General features: G+C 37.8%; 1 pseudogene; it reads right to left on the bottom strand.

Annotated features, from left to right (window-relative positions):
• Nucleotides 1-678: 678 nt before the first annotated feature.
• LOC104236358 (ribonuclease S-7-like) lies at nucleotides 679-1,579 on the bottom strand (annotated as a pseudogene).
• Nucleotides 1,580-23,819: the final 22,240 nt, after the last annotated feature.

Genomic DNA, 23,819 nt, shown 5'->3' with positions numbered 1-23,819 from the left:
AGTTGGTTATTTATGTATTTTGTAATGAATTAGCTTAAATCAATAATTGTTTGAGTTTGCATCAGTTGATAAGTTAATCACAAGTCTTCATCGGAACAATACTTTACTTGTTACTATATTACTTGTCGATCGCGTACACTTGCGTGAGTGTTTAGGTCGCAACAACAATCATGAGTACGGTAAACGAGAAAAGCAGAGTAGAATGTTCTATTGTAGTCAATGAGATATCTTTACAAATGATTGGGGTCCCCTTTATATAGGAGGGTAAAACTCTAATATGGTATATTTCCAAATGTGGTAAAGAATTCTATTGGTACAGCGGCATAACAACCTAGTAAGACTCATGCTATTTCGTACAAATCTTATCCCATAATTTATGCTTTGATCTACGTGTCCTTATGAAATTCTTGCTTTTTTTTAGTGTCATCGAAATTGCATTGCCCCCGCGGCAGATCATGACGGGCCTCCGATTTCCTCCCTCGAGGTATGCATTTTCCAGTCAGAGCTGGTCTCTACCTCGTGCTGCCCGGACTCGTGCCCGGGGCACTGTTACGTCCTCGAAATCGAGCTCTCTGATTTCGACCGTATACATATGTAAAATTGACACAGCAGTGTACAGCGTAAATTTCGCAATTACTATCATCAATTGATAGGGAATGTCAGTTCCAGGGGTTCGACAAAGTGGTCTTTCAAAACAAATTATTGCTTTATTGTGTTGGTTGTCGCAGAGTATTGCGTTCATATTATACATATCAAAAAGCACTTAAATAGAAATCAATTGGGAGATAATCATAGTGGAAAACTAATTTCATTCTTGTTCAATGGGTTGCATGTCTTACGTCGATGATAGGCAACCACTTCAGTTGCCTCTCGGTTGAAACAGATACCTATCTCTTTGAGTTCCATTGTTTTTACTGGATCACCAATGCAATTGAGGTTGGGATACACTTGAGTAACTTCCCTGATGGCTTCTTCAATCTTGTTAACAGTGTAAGTTTTTCCAGGAATAACTCCTTGACTTTTGAGCATTTGCAAAAGATCAAACTTGTCTTTTAACTTCATGGCAAGATCAAAATTGCTTCTTGCCTGTAGAGCTCAGTACAACATGTTCCGTGTTTGTTGTACTGATACTTCCAGAAATCTTGTGTTTGTATAGTTTTCATTTTGCTGTATTTTAGATCAGGCCAGCGGTCGTCCAGCGCATTGCTTTTACTGCTATTCTATAAAAATTAGGGACACAGCTTCAATCAATAAAAGTAATAGTAATAACAAAAAGGAAAATGTCGAAATGAATAAAGAAAAATTTATAAGCAATTGATAAAATAATGTTGTGATTATACCGTGATTGTCGTAAACGACTTCTTACAGTTATTCAGCAGTTCGTGCTGGTTGTCTGGCCAAAGCCCATGAATTCTGAAATTTGTTGGAATTCTTGCGCAACTCTTTTCGTGGCAATAAGTCGGTGGCCATGTTAAGACGAGTTGCATTTGGTCGAAATCCCCTAAACGGGAGAAAGAGCAAAAGATAAAATGAAGAATATTGACACGAGCTGCGATCTAAACATTTTGGTGTTAGAACCACTCAGCTCTTGTCAAGGCTATATATGACACTCTTTTTGTTGCGGAAGCCCAATGTATATAGTGTGAATAAGTCACAACTACTATACCAAAAATTATGACAGCCACCAAATAATAAATAAGACAATAAAGCAACAATAAAGGGAACACCAGAATTTACGAGGTTCGGCTAATTTTGCCTACTCCTCGGACACAACCAATATTTTATTTCACTCCAAAAATACAAGTGAAATAATACTAAAGAGAGAAGATACAAATGCCTTAAACAGATGAGAAGGCAAATGAGAGGTGTGTTTAAATCCTAAACATTAGGCCTTCTTTTATAGGGGGAAAATCCCCCCAAAATTCAAGAGCCCACCGATGTGGGACAAATTTGCCAAACTTCAACAAATCTCCACCTTGGCAAAATTCCACATCTTCAATTTTCTCTCAATAACAAATTTTGATTGTGTCTTCATCTTTAATCTTCAGTTTTCAACAATGTTGATCAAATCCAAACAATGTTGAAACTTGACCGCAGTCACCACCTTTGTCAGCATATCAGCAGGATTCTCTGTAGTATGAATTTTCTTCACCGTGACTCCACCTTCTTCTATGATTTCTCGTACGAAATGATACCGAACATCAATGTGCTTCGTCCTTGCATGATACACTTGGTTCTTCGCTAATTGAATAGCACTTTGACTATCACAAAAAATTGTGATACCTTTTTGTTCAACACCAAGCTCCTTTAGCAATCCTTGAAGCCAAATTGCCTCTTTCACAGCCTCTGTAATAGCCATGTACTCTGCCTCTGTTGTAGACAAAGCAACTGTTGACTGCAAAGTAGACTTCCAACTAACTGGTGCCTTTGCAAAAGTAAACACATAACCAGTAGTTGATCTTCGTTTGTCCAGATCACCCGCAAAATCTGAGTCACAATATCCAACTACAGACTGATTGTCTTCCTGCTCAAAAACTAACCCGACATCTACAGTATTATGAATATACCGTAGAATCCACTTCACAGCTTGCCAATGCTCCTTCCCTGGATTGTGCATATATCTGCTAATAACTCCAACAACTTGTGAAATGTCAGGCCTTGTGCAAACCATTGCATACATCAAGCTACCAACAGCATTTGCGTATGGTACCTTTGACATATACTTTCGTTCAGCTTCATCCATTGGCGACATAGTAGTACTTAGCTTAAAATGGGAAGCAAGTGGAGTACTAACTGGCTTAGTCTTGTCATCTATGCCAAAACGTTGAAGTACTCTCTTCAAATATTCCTTTTGAGATAAACAGAGTTTCTTTGAACGTCTATCTCTAATTATCTCCATGCCAAGAATTTTCTTTGCCTCACCCAAATCCTTCATCTCGAACTCCTTCTTCAGTTGAATCTTCAACTTATCAATTTCTTCCAAATTCTTGGAAGCTATCAACATATCATCAACATATAGGAGAAGATATACAAAGGAACCATCTTTAAGCTTGTGCAAATACACACAATGATCGTATTTGCTTCTCTTGTACCCTTGCCGCAACATAAACTCGTCAAATCGCTTGTACCATTGTCTAGAAGATTGTTTCAATCCGTACAACGATTTTTCAAGTTTGCACACCATATTTTCTTTTCCAGCAACTTTGAATCCTTCTGGCTGAGTCATGTAGATTTCCTCCTCCAAGTTTCCATGTAAAAATGCAGTTTTTACATCCATCTGAACTAGTTCCAAATCCAATTGTGCTACCAAAGCCAACATAATTCTAATGGAGGAATGTTTTACAACTGGAGAAAACACTTCATTGTAATCAATTCCCTCCTTTTGAGCATATCCTTTGGCCACCAATCTTGCTTTGTAGCGAACATCTACTTGGTTAGGAAATCCTTCCTTCTTTGCAAATACCCATTTGCACCCAATTGCTTTCTTTCCCTTCGGGAGATTGGCCAATCTCCATGTATGATTCTGATGAAGGGACTGTATTTCATCATTCATGGCAATCCTCCACTTATCTTCTTCTGAACTTTGGACAGCGTCTTTATAAGTAGTAGGAACATCATCAGCTACAATTGAGGTTGCACAAGCAACCGTCTCTATGAGACGAACAGGTTTCGTTATTGTTCTTTTTGGCCTGCTGGTTGCTATTGATTCAAGTTGTTGTTGAGGTTCCTGAGTTGGAATCTCCTCTACTGGCTCTCCTTCCAGAGGGTAATCTTCATTTGTTTCCTCCTCTGCTTCTTGTGTAGGAAAAATAAATTTTCCCTCAAACTCCACCTGCTTAGAAGCACCTTTATTTTGTTTGGTGTCTTCTGTTACCTTATTTACCATAGCAGATTCATCAAAGGTAACATCTCTGCTGAATATTACTTTCTTTGTCATAGGACACCATAAGCGATATCCTTTGACTCCAGAAGTAATTCCCATAAAAATAGCCTTCTTTGCCCTTGGATCCAATTTTGACTCCGTCACATGATAATATGCAGTTGAGCCAAACACGTGCAAAGAGTTATAATCTACAGCAGGTTTTCCGTACCATTTTTCAAATGGTGTCTTGCCATCAATAGCAGCAGATGGTAGACGATTAATGAGGTGGCATGCATATGTAATTGCCTCAGCCCAAAATTCTTTGCCCAAGCCAGCATTGGACAACATACACCGTACCTTCTCCAGCAAGGTCCGGTTCATACGTTCTGCCACTCCATTCTGTTGTGGTGTATGTCTAACAGTGAAGTGTCGGACGATGCCATCATTTTCACAGACCTTATTGAAATGATCATTTTTGTATTCACCTCCATTGTCTGTGCGAATACACTTGATCCTCCTGCCTGTCTGATTCTCCACCATCGTCTTCCATTTGAGAAAAATTCCCAACACTTCATCTTTGCTCTTCATTGTATACACCCATACTCTTCGGGAAAAATCATCAACAAAGGTTACAAAATAGTGCTTCCCACCCAATGAAGGTGTTTTGGAAGGACCCCAAACATCTGAGTGTACATAATCCAAAATGCCTTTAGTATTATGGATCGCTGTACCAAATTTAACCCTTGTCTGTTTCCCTTTAACACAATGCTCACAAAACTCCAAGTTGCAAGCCTTTACTCCTTTTAACAATCCTTGATCTGATAGAGTTTTCAAGGATTTTCCTCCAGCATGTCCCAAGCGCATGTGCCATAGCTTGGTTGCTTCTGCCTCTTTGTCGTCACTGGATGTCACTGTCGCTGTCCCAATAACTGTACTGCCACGATAGCGGTACATATTATTATTCTTCCGATTAGCCTTCATTACCACTAGTGCACCAGAGCATACTCTCATCACTCCATTTTCTGCAATGATTTTGAACCCTTTTGATTCTAGGGCTCCCACAGAGATGAGATTCTTCTTCAAATCCGGTACATATCGAACATCTATCAATGTTCTGATCATTCCATCATGGTTCCTTAATCGTATTGAACCAATGCCATATGAGGTAAGAGGGTTGTTATCCGCTGTGTGGACGACTCCATATTCTCCTTCTTGAAATTCCACGAACCACTCCTTGTTGGGACACATATGATAGCTACAAGCCGAGTCCATCAACCATATGTCTGATGATGTTGATGACTCTGTTGTAACTAATGAGAAGTCTGAATCATCACAATCAGCTACATTTGAATCCATAATGGCCTTTCCATTGTTATGTTTGGCCTTATTCTTCAACTTCGGACAGTCTTTCTTCCAGTGCCCTTTTTCTCGACAAAAGGCACATTCATCTTTGCTGGGTCTGGATCTTGACTTGGATCTTCCCTTCTTTGTCCTCGTTTGATTTTGAGGACGACCCCTCACAAACAGTGCTTCTCCTTCTCCGCCCTTCTGTTTTTCTCGCTTTCTTTGTTCATAGCTGTACAAAGCCGAACAAACTTCTCTGAGAGAAATTTCGTCATTTCCATGGAGTAGAGTAGTTTCAAGGTGCTCGTACTCATCAGGAAGTGACGCCAACAACATTAAGGCCAAGTCACCATCATCATAAGTTGTATCCATATTTTGCAAATCTGTGACCAACTTATTGAAACTGGTGATATGTTCATTCATCGTGGTACCAGGAACATAGGTGAAGTGAAACAGTCTCTTCTTCATGTACAATTTATTTTGACTGTTTTTCTTCAAAAATTTATCCTCCAGTGCTTTCCATAATTTACTTGCAGAAGTTTCCTTTGTGTATGGATATTTCTGCTCTCTAGCAAGGTAGGATCGAATGGTACCGCAAGCAACACGGTTGATAATTCTCCAATCTTCTTCTCCAATAACATCTGGTTTCTTTTCTTCAATGGCCAGATCTAGCCCTTGTTGAAAAAGGACATCTAGAACCTCGCCTTGCCACATCCCAAAATGTCCGGACCCGTCAAATATTTCGACCGCAAATTTCGCATTTGACACAATTCTTGTCATAAGCGAAGATGCCAATGATGACGTATTGTTGACACTTGATGTAGATTCTTCTTGTTTATTGTCTCCCATCTTTGACACAAATATTATTTAATAGCTGACGACACAAATCAAGATTATTTCCTTTCTGGTGTGGAAGATCAGACTAAGCTGCAACCACAGAGCATACTCAGACAGAACCTTGACTCAGTTACCAAGATAAATCTTTTCTGATGTGGAAGATCAGACTATGCTGCAACCACAGAGCATACTTAGACAGTACCTTGGCTCTGATACCAATTGTTGCGGAAGCCAAATGTATATAGTGTGAATAAGTCACAACTACTATACCAAAAATTATGACAGCCACCAAATAATAAATAAGACAATAAAACAACAATAAAGGGAACACCAGAATTTACGAGGTTCGGCTAATTTTGCCTACTCCTCGGACACAACCAATATTTTATTTCACTCCAAAAATACAAGTGAAATAATACTAAAGAGAGAAGATACAAATGCCTTAAACAGATGAGAAGGCAAATGAGAGGTGTGTTTAAATCCTAAACATTAGGCTTTCTTTTATAGGGGGAAAATCCCCCCAAAATTCAAGAGCCCACCGATGTGGGACAAATTTGCCAAACTTCAACACTTTTCTCATCGGGGTTGGTACGTCTTTGATCTTTTCAAAAGTAAGCACTATTAGACGCTAACCTAACTAATATTTTCATGTTATCCAAATAATTTCGAGGAAATGGGCTTCAATGGCCATTAGCAATGCTGTATATGGTAGAAACAGCTCTTCTATTGCGTGAGAGACCGGGGCTGAAATGTGATGGGTTAAAGATCGACCCCGAATTATTATCGAACCAAGATACGAAGTTAGAGCATGCGTCTTCAAGATCATCGAGCTCATAGCTCCGGAACCGACTCGGACTCCGACCAAGATCAAGGAAATATTATCAGACCGAATAACGGAAGGCCGAAATATCAGTAACCGGTCAAATATCATGGTGAGATTCTTGGCACATATCAACGAATGACCTATTAATTAGCAAAACATGAGATTTCTTACCTTTTGTGGAATTGTATCTAAAGTAGGACTCCCCTACTATATAAAAGGGGTTTGATTATTTATAATAAACATTGTAACACACATTAAAAAGCAATACACTGTTATTTCAAGGTCTCATTATCATCTTATTCTATTCTGACATCGATTGAGGCAGTTCTCTTCTAGAGGGTGATCAAACTCCAAGGCTAAGACTACTCAATTCGTGTGGTTTGTATTTTTTTTTATTGTTAATTTCAGTTTTAATCTATTTTCTCAACTTGTGTCACGTTATATCACGTATCCTAAAAGATGCGTATAAATTCCATTGTTACCCGATTATGGGGCTAAACAGTTTGGCGCCCATTGTAGGGCTAAGGATAATAGTTGTTACTTAATACAAACTTTCATAACACCCACTATTTTACACTACTTCTTTGGAGTATCTTTGATTCCAGGACCGAAATGTTGATCTCTCAGTCAGCACCCCTACACGTTGATAATAATTTCGGCCACCACGGCGAAAATGATAACATAACACCAGGGAATGACGTACCCCCGATCGATCTCGGTGGAGTTCCGGCCGTAAATCTAATCGACATTAGCTAAAATGTTGCCGTCAAGGCAAATTTGTTCGTCGATCTCAAAGGAAGCATCTGTAGGGATGTTCTATCAGTTGCTCAAAGCACACATGGCAACGAAGATGGCGGGATCAACCCACGGGTGATCTTTGAAATGTTGTAGGCTCGACAGGCATAGGCAGTGATAGCCCAGTTCCAAAACCAGAATTACCCACCGAGTAGGATCGTTCCCGAGTCGTCCCAGTAAGTTGCCCACATGGTCAAATCAGTCTCAAGAAGATCGAACAAGAAAGTATCGGAGACCAATCCTGTAATCATGAATATGCTTGAGGAACTCTTAAAATGAACTGACTAGGGCAAAATGAGTATCGAGGAAAACGATAAGAAAGTGGAAACTTACAACTCTATGGTCGATCAAATCCCGGGGAACCGCCGATACTGAAGGGTATGGACTCCCAAAAGTTCTTGCAAAAACCTTTTCACCCAAGCATGGCACCCAAACCGATCCCGATGAAGTTTCGCATATCTGAAATTCCTAAACCTTTTCCACATGTGATGATAGGCTATAATTGCATATTTTAGTCGCTTATTACACTCTAATTTACTGCACTTTAATTGAGTTTGAGCTTTAATCGCTAGTGTTTTTCACTAATGGTGTATTTTATGCCGTGTAGGATTGATTACAAGCTATATAGATGTTATGCAATGAATTCTAGTTATTTGGAGCTTTGAAGTCTGAGTAAAAGTCCAAGGAATTAAGCCAGGATCGTGTTCGGGTGTCATATTTGATAGTTAAGAACAAACAAATACTCGAGTAGACATATTGCACATTGTCTAGTAAAATAGACATAACCCTTGGCTCCGAACTCCATTTGGACTATATAATATATGGTGAAAAAGACAATTCAAAGGGCTACAAAGTTTTTGCTTTACATTTTTCCTAATTCCAAACGAAACAGGGTGAAAAATGCAATCAAAACTGCGACCGCAGTCCTTGATTCGGACTGAGGCAGTGCACTGGGAAAATACCGCACCCGGACCGCGACCGTGAGCGTCTAGACCTGAAAAATTGTCCTTTTTAACATAGGAGAATGTATAATTGTTTGGGCCCAACCTTACTTGGTATATATTCATGGAAAACGGTATTTTAAGAGGTTGGACACATTTTTGACACAGATTAGACCTAAGGAGGCTGAGACACAATAGGAGCAAGACGGAGAATTCTTCTACGAGTTTTTCCTTCCTCTTCCTATTTTTCATTGTTGGTCATGACTATTAGTATTGTAGTTTTACATACTATTATGAATAGCTAGTTTGTTATCTAGAGTTTTGATAGAATTGTTATAGTATTTTGTTTGGCATGAATGGAGTATGATGTTGAGCATGATTATGTAATAATTAAAAGCATGTTGTCATGTATTTGCATATTCAGAAAGCGATAAATACAACAGCTTTATAATTTTAAACGCTTACAAAGGAAGGAAACAAAAAGATACATTAGTTTTCTTTTGAAGAAGAAATTAAACGCTTAAAGGAATTAAACAAATAATTGCACATAGGGGGTACAAATTCACAAAAGCATTCTGAAATGGTAAAAGCCTAAAAATCCCCAGCGGAGTCGCCATGCTATCGCGCCTAGTTTTCTCGTGAAATTGGGTTTATGACATTTTGGTTGAGAAAACTCGTTCCTTTGGGAAAGGGCTTTGCATTTGGAAGAGTCTCCACCTAACGATTTAAAGTGCGTTAGGGCACCTAGGGGGTTCATTTATAACTACGCTTAGTAACTACGCCCTTTCACAATCCCAAAATAAGGTAGCAGCCTCTATTATCATGTTGTTAGACTGGATCTCCAGGAGGGATGGTAGATTACCCAGATATTTTCTGACGAGGGTTTTGTCACTAGAAGGTAAATCTTCCCACCAACTCAGCAATCTTGGGTGGATATTGGTGACCATTCCGAATCTGGTGACATCGTGCCTGAAATTTCTGCAAGGCAAACAAAGTTAGGCCCTTACCCCCTACCAGACTCGACTATTTAACATCAACAATTATCATGAAACATTTAGTTCTCCAAATAAATGCACAGAACGTGATGATGTCCGTTTAGGTTTAGGGAAACCCAGTGGACTATGGACAAGGCTACCTTAAAAGCTATTGTGCGGACAACACTTTTACTCTGGCTAGGTTTCACTATGATGCATATAACAACAATAATAGAGTAATGTTTCTATTTTAGACTAGTACCCTTAAGCGGACAACTCAAGGGGGAAGGCACGGAACCGTCGACTGCACCGCTGATCGACTAGTTTTACCGCAAATAAGCCTTTCTAAATTTAGGGGGTAATGATATAGGAATGGAGAAAACACTCATCAAGAATTGTTATAGTATTTTGTTTGGCATGAGTGGAGTATGATATTGAGCATGATTATGTATAATTAAAAGCATGTTGTCATGTATTTGCATATTCAGAAAGCGATAAATACAACAACTTTATAATTTAAAACGCTTACAAAGGAAGGAAACAGAAAGATACGTTAGTTTTATTTTGAAGAAGAAATTAAAATCTTAAAGGAATTAAACAAATAATTGCACATTGGGGGTACAAATTCACAAAAATGATCTGAAATGGTAAAAGACTAAAAATCCCTAGCGGAGTCGCCATGCTGTCGCGCCTAGTTTTTCTCGCGAAATCGGATTTATGACATTTTGGTTGAGATAACTCGTTCCTTTGGGAAAGGTCTTTGCATTTTGAAGATTCGCCACCTAACGATTTAAAGTGCATTAGGGAACCTAGGGGGTTCATTTATAATTGCGCTTGGTAACTAGAGATAGGGTAAGGTCTTGAAATTATCCTAAGGGGAAGGTGTCACGCACCCCTCAGGATCCACCAGTGTTGTTCCTAGCCAAACAACTTTTGTGGATTTGTACAATTTAGCAAATAAACATGTATGGCTCCAATAATAGGGGATTTAAGTTTAAGTACACAAATGTTTGAAAATAGTTAATGAAAAGCTAGATTTTGAAAAGAATTTCAATCTAAGCATATTTAGGAATGTAAAGGGGTATACTAGGTTTGTTTATAATATGGATCACATCAATGCAATACGCAGTATGATACTCCTCAAAGAGGGGATACACATGATATTAACGCACCAATCATCATATCCATACTTACCCTTTCCCACCCCATGAAGGTAATTAAAGTGAGGGTTGGTATCGACCCCTATTGCATGCTTTTGCTCATCCCTTCCTATTAGTCCCGGAGGAATTTAGGACTCCTATCCTATAAAAAAGGGGGTTCTAGGCAGACTCTCAAGTTTAAAGGTAAAATACTAAGGTGACACGTAATAAACAGATTGGACTTCAATTAAAGGGGACCATGGAAGATAAATAAAAGGCTCAAATATGCCTCCACACATAATACACATAAATAACATGACTCATACACAATTAAGGTCTAAATTCAGATCCTAAGCATGGTATCTAAGTGATAACATCAGAGTCAGATTTATTACATAACTCAGAAAGGAAGTCCTAATCAGGCTTGCCTACTAATTTTAACATGCTGACAGTTAAATACTAATCACAAAGATGGTTCTTGTTTTATTTTAAAGGCGGTTACCTAAGGCTTGCCTAGGAGTAAAATAATATGTAGTAGTTATTCATATTTGTTAATAATTCCAGGTTGTTATACCTAATAGCATGCAATTGTAAATGTTGCAAACATCCAGGGACTAATTACCAGTTTGTTTAGAACAGGAGGACTGTTTATACGTCTGTATTTAGACTAGTGTGATTGAATAAGTGCGATACTATAACATGATGTCTAATGCAACATGATGCTTAATAACTTAAACATTATTTCTAAATGCACATCAAATTATGCACAACTTCAAAATGGGCAGGAGTGACAGTTTTGATGTTGTTTACCTAAAGCATGATCTCTAAGTGCGGAGCATAGTTGCAGTATGATGAGTGCCTGAATAACAATTTGTGTTAACACGTTTATCATAAGGTAGGATTTCTAAATGAAATTTCAGAACATATTTACATGGGTGGAATCACATAATAGCAGCTTATTTTATTGTTATTATCTACCCTATAGACAGTATTTCTAAGTGTGGATGAGATGCTGAAACAGTACATATAAATCCTAAATAGCATGAAATCTAATGTATGGAATGCTTGGCATGTCATACCTAAACATAGCTGCTATTGCGCATAGAGAAAGTAAACCAAGGAACATGATTTCTACCATGGATTATACTACAACATGCATATTACCCACCCCTTTTTCACTATCCAACCCCAAAGTCATTTACATAATTATTGCAGGCCTTTGAATAGGAATTATGTAACTGAAAATAAAGAAAAAAAGAAGAAGTTAATTATAGGGATCCTACAGAATAGGCCCAAATCTCTAGGTCCTCAATGCCAAGTATTGTTTCGCAACCTTTCTTATAATTCGGCTGTGTCAGAGTTCCCTAAGGACCTCAAGAGATTTCGTGCAGTGCTCATACCCAGATTTCATAGCCAAAATAGAGTAAGTGCAGTGTAGAAAGGCCAGTCTTTGTGTGTCAAAGTTTAGAGGGAGCTCAAGGGTCCCGAGGCAATTCTCACACAAAAGGTGCAGAACTTAGTGGTCTAAGAGTAGAGTGAGAGTGCTCGACATAGTTTTGAAGAGTTTAAGTAAGAAAACAATTTTGAAAAAGGGTAAGTAAGAAACAGTTTTGAAAAGAGAGACTTTATTGGAATAGTTTTATGACAAAGTTTAACAGATGAAAACAATTTGAAGGAGCATGTATACAATTCTCAGAACCAAAACAAAATCAGCATCACACAAAAGACCAAGAATAGTCCAGCAAACACAAGCAATGGAAGGGGATTGGAGGGACTAATATAGAGCATGCGAGGTAAACATGTAGCAGACAAGAACATATATGAGCACACAATCAGAAACTCCTACAGGTTTAGAGGGTCAGGGGGACAGTAGGGTATTGGATTAGATTAACATATCAACATCAAACAACTAAGACCATGATCAAATTAACGTACCCAATCATGGGGATTCACATAAGAAATATGTACTAAGCATACAGAAACATGCTGGTCATTGACAAGTAAAGCATAACTTAACATGTAGAGGGAATTCAGGATCCTAATTACATGTTAAATAGCAGAAATAGTAAATACAAGCATATCAGAAATACAAGGAATTGTAAAATTAATAGAAACATGTTGGTTTGAGGACTGAAATCTGAATTAGAACATACCAGTGAAGTGAAGAAAGTAAAACACAAAGAAGAAATATGAGAGGCACAGTAGTCAGCCTTGGCTCGCAGCCGGCGAACTTAGAATAGTAGCAAGTAGCACAGAAGAGAGAATAGAGAGTTTTGGTTGTGAGAGAGAGTTGAACAGATTTTTGTTTGTCTCTTATGCCAATGAATGAATAGAGTATATATAGTTTGAAAGCGGGCGGAAGAATATGGTAAAAATAATAGTTCAGCAGTAATTATAGAAATAAACATTAATTAGAATCAATTAAGTAGACAGACTTCCTTTAAAAGGAATCATACTCAAACGGTAGGAAGTAGTGGAAAAATAAGGAAAGGAATCAAGTAAAGTTGCTTATAACACAATAAGGAAGTAGTACAAGTGTAATATAGGTATAGAGCATGCAGTTAAGGTCAAGTTCAGAATCCTATTTAAGGAAAATATATACAAATTAGTTTGACAGCGCAATCAGCCAGAGAAATAAGGCAAGAAATATTTCAAATTCTGGAAATTAGTAAGGAGATCCTCGAGTGAGATTCTCATTACAGGTAATCAATATTTATCAAAGAAAAATATCACACATGAGCGGAGTAACATGCTATAGGCAAGGATAAACAGGAAGCCAACCTTAATTAAAGGGATATCTCAAGAATCAGTAGAGAATATCATGCAAGATCGATGAAGAACCAATCACAGGGATTCGAAGATCCACAAATAGAGAACAATACCACTTTTAGGAGAAATTAGCATAAGCTCATGAGAATAAATAGATTAAACTCATAATAGACAAAAATCAACAACTCTAACAAGCACACATAGGGTAAAACCATATAAATCAGGAATTCACATAGAGCATGACCTAAATTAACAGAATAGAGGTAATACATGCAGGAGAAGTGAAGTTTCAGCAACATTGGTGAACCAGAAATAGAATAAGATCACATAATAGGCAGGAATAGTTGCAACCATACACTCTAACAAGCAAACATAGGGTAAAACCACAGAAGCATAGAACATTCATAAGAAATATATAGATTAATTGAACATAGCAACCAAGACGAACTCAGAAACTTAAGAAACATTAGGGTTTTCAACAGAATAACTCGGATAAAGGAGAAGGCTCAAACAAAAGCTTAAACACAATGAGAGTCGTAGATTAATACCAAAAAAAATCAGAAGAAAAACGTTTTTTTTAAAAGGGGTTAAAACCCTAGTTGAAGATGAAGAGTTACTTTACAAAAATCGGAAAAAAACCTTTGAGGAAAATAACAAAAACTCATAATATACACAGATCTAAAAGAAATCGGAAAATCTTAAAAAGTAGGGTTTAAGAGAACTCAGAGAAGATGAGAAAACCTTAAAATGTTACCGGTTTTAGCCGAAAAAGTAATAGATCTTACTCGAACGGCCGGAGGTGGCCGGAAAATGGCATGAAGGACCATAGGTAGGAGTTGAACCTCTCCAGGTTCACCTGAGGACCTCAGGGTAGCGTCAAACCGATGTGGGGTAAAGCAGAGGCCATGAGATGATGAGAGGCCATGGTTTCCTGCGTGGGATGTGGCCGGAGAAGGTGGACAGGGTCCATCGGAGAGGAGGGGAAAAGATAAGGTTCTAGAGAGAACCAAAGATAGAGAGAGGGAGACAGAGAAACCGGTTGAGAGAGAATGAGATGGGGGAAATGAGAGACGGGGGTAGTCATTAGGGGGTTAAATTATGAAGGGTCTAATCTGGACCATTGATTCAAAATAATCAATGACTCAGATGGAATGGGGATTGGGTCGGGTAGGATAGGGTATTGGGCTTGGGGTCTGGTTAGTTATTTAATTTGGACCAGGTTTAATTAGGCTATAATTTAAATAAAAATGGCTAATTGTTAAATACCCACCAAAATTAGATAAATAATTAATAAATTTAGCTAATAATTAGATAATATGAAATTAAAGCTAAATAGGTGAAATTAAGGTAATTAAATAATATTAGAAATATAAAATGGTTGATTATTGAATTAAAATAGCATAAAGTGTACAATTAGGCTATAATTGCAAAATTGTTGTATGTATAGCCAAAGAATGCCGAATTTGCTAATTTGTAAAATAATTAAATCTTAATAGGAGTAAAAATGATATATTGAGCTAAGAAATACTTTGAAATTACTTGTAATGTAATTTATGAATAATTATTGGATATAAAGTACTGAATAAATTAGAAAAATAAACTGATAATAATATGGAAAATTATGGAAAGATACCAATTATAAAAAGTAATTTTGAAGATATATATGCAAATTTAAAAATAAGTTTGAGGAAAAATTGGGTATCAACAGCAGGGAAATCTAAGTTTAGCAGACACCGGATAATGCTGACCCATTTGTGATATCAAAACTACTCCAATGCCTACTCCTTTGAAATTTGTAGCTCTATTAAAGAATATTCTCCAACCGTCATATACTTCGGTAATGTCTTCCCCTACGAATGACACTTCTTCATCAGGAAAATATGTTTTCAAAGGCTCGTATTCTCCTCCCACCGGATTTTCAGCAAGATGATTTGCCAATGCTTGTCCCTTAACCGCCTTTTGAGTTACATAGACGATATCGAACTCACTCAATATTATCTGCCATTTAGCCAACTTCCTAGTAGGCATGGGTTTCTGAAATATGTACTTTAGAGGATCCATCCCGGATATGCGGTATGTAGTGTAGGCACAGAAGTAATGCCTCAATTTCTGAGTTGTTTGTTGACATCCAATTTTTTCCTGTATATTTTCAATATGCAAAATAACTTTAAAATGACATATATATGCATATGTAAGCATATTCAAGTGCTTTATTATTTTTTCATAATTTTAAAGGTTTTTTAAATCAATTTACTTCCCCTTTTTATCCATAGAAACGCAATAAGCATTTCCAATATTATTATTTTTGGTAAATAATCTATTCAATTTTCATTTTTATGCAAAAATATAGCTAATTTAATTTTTGCATATTTTTATAAATTTATTTGGTATTTTTTAAAGCTAAAGTGCATAATTGCAATATTAGTCTCTTTTAAGATTTAATTGAGTTTATATTCATAAAATCAAATCCTATATTTTTTAAAGTGTCGATTATATATCATAAACCATTTTAGTGCTTTCAATTTATTTCCAGAAATTGATTTACTATTTTTTTAATTTTAAAAGGGAAAATTGGCTATTTAAATAATAGCCCAATTACCATTTAATTTTAGCCTAAATATAATCCCAAATTGAACCCAATTTCCCCGGACCTATTCACATTGAATCTCGACCCCTAACCCAATTAAATGACCCAATCCAGATTCCCCACCTACCCTCTTTAATCCAGGCCGTTGATCTTTCAGATCAACGGCCAATAGTTGCCCTTTCCATTTTTAACTTTAAACGACCCCTTACCCTACCTCATTCTTCACCAAACTCAGCCTTTGAATCCCCTTCCCTCCCAACCCTCTTTGCAACCCCTTATGAACTATTGCCGCTGCCTCTAATCACACCTTAATCCACCCTAATACCTACATAATCCATGGTTCTCGTTGTCATTTGAGGCGTGTATCAGCCTCCTATGGCTCCTGGGTGTTTGTTTTTTTAGTTTTATGGGCAGACCTTGAAGGGATATGGTCCATTCCTTGCTCGACTGTTGTTTATGGCCTTTCTCTGGCCATCCACGACCTTTCTCCGGCCATTTATGGCCTTGCAAGACAAGTCCTTGACTTTTTCGAGTTAGATCGGTAACTTTCGAAGTCCTTCTCATTTTTCTGGGTTCTTTGAAACCCTAATCTCTAAGACCTTTAAATTCCTTTCAGATCAATCTTAGATCTGTGCTTACTATGAATTTTTTAAGTGTCTCTCGAAGTTTCTTTGACTTTTCTTTCAAAACGACTCTGCACTTTTCAATGATTAGGGTTTTCCTTTAAGTTTTTCAAAAGATCTCTTCTCTGATCTTAATATTGTTTGTGATTCTACTATGTTTAAAACGATTTGCTCATATTGTTCTTCTATCTTTTTCAGCATGATAAAAACCCTAGTTCCTTTTAGTCTTATTCAAGTTCTGAAATTATTTGTTTAATTATGTTTTTTTGCTTTGTTTTTGATTCTCTTCTCCTTGTTTCACCTATCTGATTTGAGTTCTTAAAATCGACTAGTGTTGAAGCCCTAAAATTCTTAGAAGTTTTCTCACTTATTTCTACTATGAAACCTGTACTAGTTTCTGATTTCTCTTACCTAACACTATATTTTTCTTCACTGTTGATTCTATGTGACTTGACCTACTTGACTACTGTGCCTCGAATGTTTGTGTTATCACATTTGCCATTGTGTTTAACCTCGCATGTCTGATACTTCTGTTCACTCTATTTATATACTGAAGTCTCTTCCTCGATTGATCTTGATTTGATGACTGATTGCAAAAGCTTTTCTTTTATGAACCATAATTTCTCTCGCTTGTTTAAAATTAATTGATTCCTTTCCCATTACTATGATGTTTTACCTTGCTGAATCCTCTCCCAAAATAAGCCTATTTTGTACTTAGACTTGATTGTTTACTTCATGCTTTTACTGCCTCCTTATATGGCAATAATCAATCTATTCCAAACTGATTTTCTTTCCTTAATTGAAACTTGTTAGTACCCGTTAAGCCATGATTCCTTAGTTAAATGGAATCACTTGGGTTAATTGATTCTAATGGTGATTATTTCCACGTTTTTGTTAAGACTTTACTTATTACCTTACTTATCACTCGTTTTCAAAAGCTATAAATACCCACCCCCTCTTCTTTCAAAACACACGAACAACTTGAGTTCAAAACACACACTTACACTTAAAACTCTCTTTCTTTAGTGCTACTTGCGCTATTGCTTTGCCTAGTCGGCTGAAAGCCAAGGCTAGACTGTGGACTCTTATTTGCTTTACCTTTCTCCACTTTGCTTCTTTACTGGTATGTCCTAGCTTACTCTTTAAGTCTCAACAACAATGTGTTTCTTTAAGTTGCTTCAGTTTCTCATTCATGCTCACTTCTTCCAATGTTTATGCATACTATTTACATTACTAGCATGCTGAAATATGTTCCGTTCCCCTTTTTAGATTAATGTTTCCCTATGTATGTACTCTGTCAATCGCTTGTTATATGATTTTTTGACTTATGAATCCCAAACCCCATATCCCCTCTATGTGTTGTGTTCCTTTGGTTGGTTTGTGGGCAGACCAACATCATCTATTGATGTACATGACCAAACCTGCCCCTTTCTGGGGTCATAAGCTTCATACAATGTATTCCCCAAAACCCCTCAACCCTTAGTGTAACTATTGATTCTAGATATTTTGAGCTTTACTACCACTATTTTCAAATCACCCTTAGATACTTACTATTTCCAACTTAGTTTTAATCAATCTCTATCCTGCACTTCCACTATATTCTTAGAACCTAGGTTCTCCCCCTCTTGTGTGAGCCTTGCCTTGGGACCCTTGAACCCCCTCTGAACTTGGACACACAAGGGCTACCCCTTCCATACTGCACTCATTCTTCTCTGGTTATGCAAACTTAGGTGTAAGCACTACCCGGGGTCCCTTGAGACCCTTAGGTAACTTTGACACACCCAAGTATGAGAAATGCTTTGAACACCGTGGGCATCTGAAGTGATTTATTATATAACTCAGATAGGAGATCAAGATCAGGTTTCTTTTGGTTGTAATTTCTTATTTTTGCGCTTCTTTTGTAATTCAAGTATTTGGTCTGTAATAATTTATAACGAATATTGGGGTTGTCTAGTAAAAGGGATGGGGTAATTATGCATGTTTTGAGGGTAGACATCCTGCCTATAGGATCTGTTTGTCAATTCTGCATGTTTTACTTCCACACTTAGACATTCTACCTATAGGATCTGTATAACATTTCTGCATGTTTTACTTCCACACTTAGACATCATGCCTATAAGGGCTAATGGCTATAATCAGACATCATGCCCACAAGGTTAAAATCAACTTTGAAATGAGATGTCATGCTTATAAGGTTAATATCAATATTTTTATAGAGATCATGCTTATAGGAATTTCGTTGTGATCAAATAAATCCTGGATATTCTATTTCGTGTTGAATTAGATACCATGCCTATAGGACCAAAATTATCCTTGAATACTTAGATACCATGTTTGTAGGAATAAAAATCAGTTATAATAGAAATCATGTCTATATGACCTAAAACCAGTTAGTTAAAAAATAAGTTTGACTCGTACTATTCTGAATCAGTTCAAACAACCTACTCCTTTTAGCAATACGGTTTAGAAAAGCATGCCTATAGGATCCAAATAGCTCATTTAGAATTGTTTACTTGTTTTACTACACTTCTAATAAGCAATAGATATCATGCTCCTAGGACATCACTATTACGCCTAGGCAAGCCTTAGGTAATAATAATGATAAAATTGAATCCACCTTTATTTAGTTAGCAACTACTACAACCAGAAGGCAGGCTTGATTCAGACTTCTTATCTGAGCTGTATAATGAATCTAGTTCTAACTCGAATCCCCTACTTTAGGATCTTAAAAATTCAGACATTAATTGTGTTTGAGTCGTGCTATATATATGTATTATTTGCAGAGAATTATATGAGCCTTCTAAATTGCTTACGTGTTCCCCCTTTAAATGTAGTCCTACGTGTTTTGTGTGTCGCATTAGTCTTTTTACCTTAAACCTAAGAGTCAGCCTAAATCTTCCCTCTTATAGGAACAATAGTCCTAAAATTTCTCCTGGACTAATAGGAATGGGATGGGTAATAGCACATAATAGAGGTCGAGACCAATCCACGCTTTAACAACCTTTATGGGGTGGGAATGGTAGATATGGATATGATGACCGGTGTGATAATACCACGTATAGCCCCTCATTTGAGGAGTGATTGCAGGGTATTGCATTGATGTGATCCATATTACAAAAAACAAAACCTAGGACCTCTTTACATTCGTCAACATGCTTAGTTATATCTCTTTCAAAACTTTGCTTTATTTAATCATTTTCAAACACTTGTGTCTTTAAAATCCCCTCTTATTTGAGCCTTGTTTGTTCGCTTGTTAATTGCACAAATTCAAAAAATCTATCTGGCCGGGAACCACACTAGTGGATCTTTTGGGGTGCCTAACACCTTCCCTTTGGGATAATTTCAAACCCTTGCCCTATCTCTGGTTATCAAACATAGTTGTAGTTGAACCCTATAGGTTCCCTACCGCACCTTAAAATCGTTAGGTGGCGACTCTTCAAAATTGCAAAACCCCTTTCCCAAAAGGAGAAAGTTGTCCCAACCAAATGTCATAAACCCGATTTTACGAGAAAAAGGGGCACGACACTGTCCAGGTCAAAGCACAACAAGTGCATTCAATTAGAGAATATTGTGCTTCATAAGTAGTGAACTTCTTACTCAAATAATATATGGCTTGGTCCTTTATTCCTGTCTCGTCGTACACATCCAAAGGCTCTATCTAATACAGATAGATAGAGTAGCAAAGGCCGTCCCGGATCTGGAGAGACCAGCATTGGTGGTATGGATAGGTACTTCTTGATTTTGTCAAAGGCTTTTTGACAATCCTCGGTCCAGCTTGTTTCATCATCTTTTCTTGGCATCTTGAAGATGGGTTTACATGTGACTGTGGACTATGATATGAAGTGGCTGATATAGTTTAGACGTACTACGAAGCTCATCACGTCATTTTTGCTCTTAGGTGGCGGTAACTTCTGAATAACGTAGACTTTAGATGGATCTAGCTCGATCCCTCGATGACTGACGATGAATCCCAATAAATTTCCTGCGGGAACCCCAAATGCACACTTTGCAGAGTTCAGTTTCAAGTTGTACCTCCTTAGTCTATCAAAGAACTTCCTCAAGTCTGCTGTGTGATCTGTGGCCCTCTTGGATTTGATAATGACATCGTCCAAATATACCTCTATTTCTTTGTGTATCATATCATGGAATATGGTTGTCATAACTTTCATGTAAGTGGCCCCAACATTCTTCAGACTGAATGGCATCATATTATAACAATACACACCCTACGGTGTGATGAAAGCTGTATTCTCTGCATCTTCTACATCCATCCAGATCTGGTGATAACTTGTGAAGCAATCTACAAAGGATTGAAGTTCATTCTTGGCGTAGTTGTTGATCAAAATGTATATATTTGGTAGTGGAAAGTCCTCCTTGGGACTTGCTCTGTTTAAATCTCGATAGTCAACACATAATCTGACTTTCCCATCCTTCTTCGGAACTAGCACAATGTTAGCTAACTGGGTTGGGTATTCAACCACCCTAAGAACTTTGGCTTTGATCTGCTTGGTAACTTCTTCCTTGATTTTCAGGCTCATGTCTGGTTTAAACTTTTTGAGTTTTCGCTTGACTGGTTCACACATGGGATTGATAGGCAGCTTGTGAGCTACTATGGACGTGCTCAAACTGGTCATGTCATCGTATGAGCACGCGAAAATGTCCTCATACTCTTTTAAGAACCGAATGTACTCTTCCTTCTCTACCTATGACAAGTAAATATTGATACAAGTCTCTTTGATGGTCTCGGTGTCACCCAAATTTAGTACCTCGATCTCGTTCAGATTGGACTTAGGCTTATTCTCAAAATTTTCAACCTCCCTGACAATTTCCTCGGGCATCGCATCTTCTTCACCTGAATAACTGTTCTCATATTGTGTTGCCTTATTGCATGTCACAGTCACTGGTTCATCAGGAAAAGTAATAATAATGTTGTAGAAAGCAAAAGTGCAAAGATGGTAGTGAATAATAATGAGCAAATGCATTTGATTAAAACTGAAAAATCATCCAAACAAAGTATGTCTCGATAAATCGAGCATTTATTTCGAAACAAATAAATCTTAAAACAAAATTACGGGAAATCTTAAATTCCTATAATGGCTTATAGAAGTAAATTCTGCCAAGCTACCTAGGGATCAGCGGGCTCGGGATGGTGTGGCGGTCCAATTCCTGAGAATATCTCCCTTCTTCATGGTCTGAATAGTGAGGCCATCTTCCTCCTCCTCCTCAATTACGGCACTGCAGTCCATGTCTTCATCCTCTAAAAACAAATTCTTCAACCCAGCTAGTGCTTCTTCTTCTGTAGTCCCCCATATTGTATCAGCCTGGTGAAAAGCTTGTTCTAGATGTGGCACTGTCTGCTAAAGGGAGTAATACGGTCCATGCCATGGAGACAACAATTTCTATACTTTTGCCATGTGTACTCGTATCCGAGCCCAAAGGTGATACTATGCTTTTTCCGCTGTATTGGATTAGTGATACCTTGAAGGTTCTTTCCCAATCCTTTGCCGGGTTCATATCCAGACCAGGCCAATATGCTTTCTATTTTACCACTCCACCATTTATCCTTCACGATGGCGTTGACCCGTTCAATATGATGATAGGTTTACCCTCCTAGCCTTCTTCTATGTCCCATGGTCGGGATGGTTTGACAAGTGTAAATGGGGTAACTTCCATCCCCGTGAATGATTACCTCCTAAACAGTTCCATTCAAACTTCACGACTTGATGTAGTGTGGAAGGCACGGCTCCGACAGTATGTATCCATGGTCGGCCTAATATAAAGTTATATGAGGCTGGTATGTCAAGTACCTGAAATTCAACGTCGAACCAAATTGGCCCCATCTGCAAGAAAAGGTTGACTTCCCCGATCGTGGCTCTCTGGGACCCATCGAAAGCTTTCACGTTCATGCTTCCTATCCGTATTTCGTGGAAACCTTTGTCCAACCTTTTCAGAGTATCTAATGGACAAATATTTATGATTGAACCTCTATCAACCAAGACCTTGGCAATAAACTTGTCTTCAAATTGCACCGTAATATGCAATGTTCGATTGTGATTAATCCCCTCAGGTGGCAGCTCATCTTTGTGAAAGAATATCTTATGACTTTCTAGTACTTGCCCAACCATGTTGGCCATTTCTCCGCCAGTGATGTTATTGGGTACATAAGCCTCGCTCAACACTTTTATTAAAGCGTTCTTGTGTGCCTCTAAATTCTATAATAATGATAAGATAGATATCTGAGCAGGGACTTTGTTCAAATGGTCAACAACATAATACTCCTTTTCCTGTACTTTCCTTCATAGGTCCTCTGCCCCGGTCTCAATGATAGGCTACCTAGTAGTGGCATCCTTGCTTGTTCCTCCTAAATGTTCCGGTGTATAGACTCTTCCTGTTCTAGTCATTCCTTGCGCGACATCAGATTCCTCTACCTTGACCTTCCCTTTTCGCCGAGCCTCGGCAACATAATCCCAGGTTATTACTTTTGAGTTGAATGGGGGTGTGGTTGATACTATCACAGTGAAAGGTGTGACCACTTCTACTTCAAATGGAGCAGGGTGGCCGTGGGTAGAGCCACCTCTACCTCGAATGGAGCTGATGTAGTTACTTCAACCTCGATTGGTGACTGAGTCTGTACCACAATAGGAGTAAGTGTGACTGCAACTTTAAAGTCATCGCCTTCTCTAATAAACCAAATCGACCCCTCAGGGTCCCATTCTTCATTCTTTTCAATCACATGGACACCACCACCTATATGATCAGGGAGGGGATTACTGCGGACATTAGGTGAGACTTCCTTCGCCTGTATGAGCTTGTTGGCAATTAGTGTCTGGATCTTATCCTTCAATGTTCGACACTCAACAGTGGTGTTCCCCTTCATACCAGAATGGTACGCACAAGTTTTGTTTGGATTGAGCCATTGGGATGGATTTTCTAATACGACAACTCTTGATACCCAATTTTTTCTTATATGTTTTCAATATGCAAAGTACCTTCAAAGTAGCATATATATATGCATATATAAGCATGTCCAAGGGTTTTATTATTTTTCGCATAATTTTAAAGGTTTAAATTGATTTATTTTCTCCCTTTTGATCCATAAAATCCCCAATAACTATTTCCAAAATT

This window comes from Nicotiana sylvestris, unplaced genomic scaffold (assembly GCF_000393655.2).
Source record: "Nicotiana sylvestris unplaced genomic scaffold, ASM39365v2 Un00001, whole genome shotgun sequence".
Classification (NCBI taxonomy): Eukaryota; Viridiplantae; Streptophyta; class Magnoliopsida; order Solanales; family Solanaceae; genus Nicotiana; species Nicotiana sylvestris.
The sequence above is the reverse complement of the archived record's forward strand: the minus strand, read 5'-3'. Positions and strand labels throughout refer to the sequence as shown.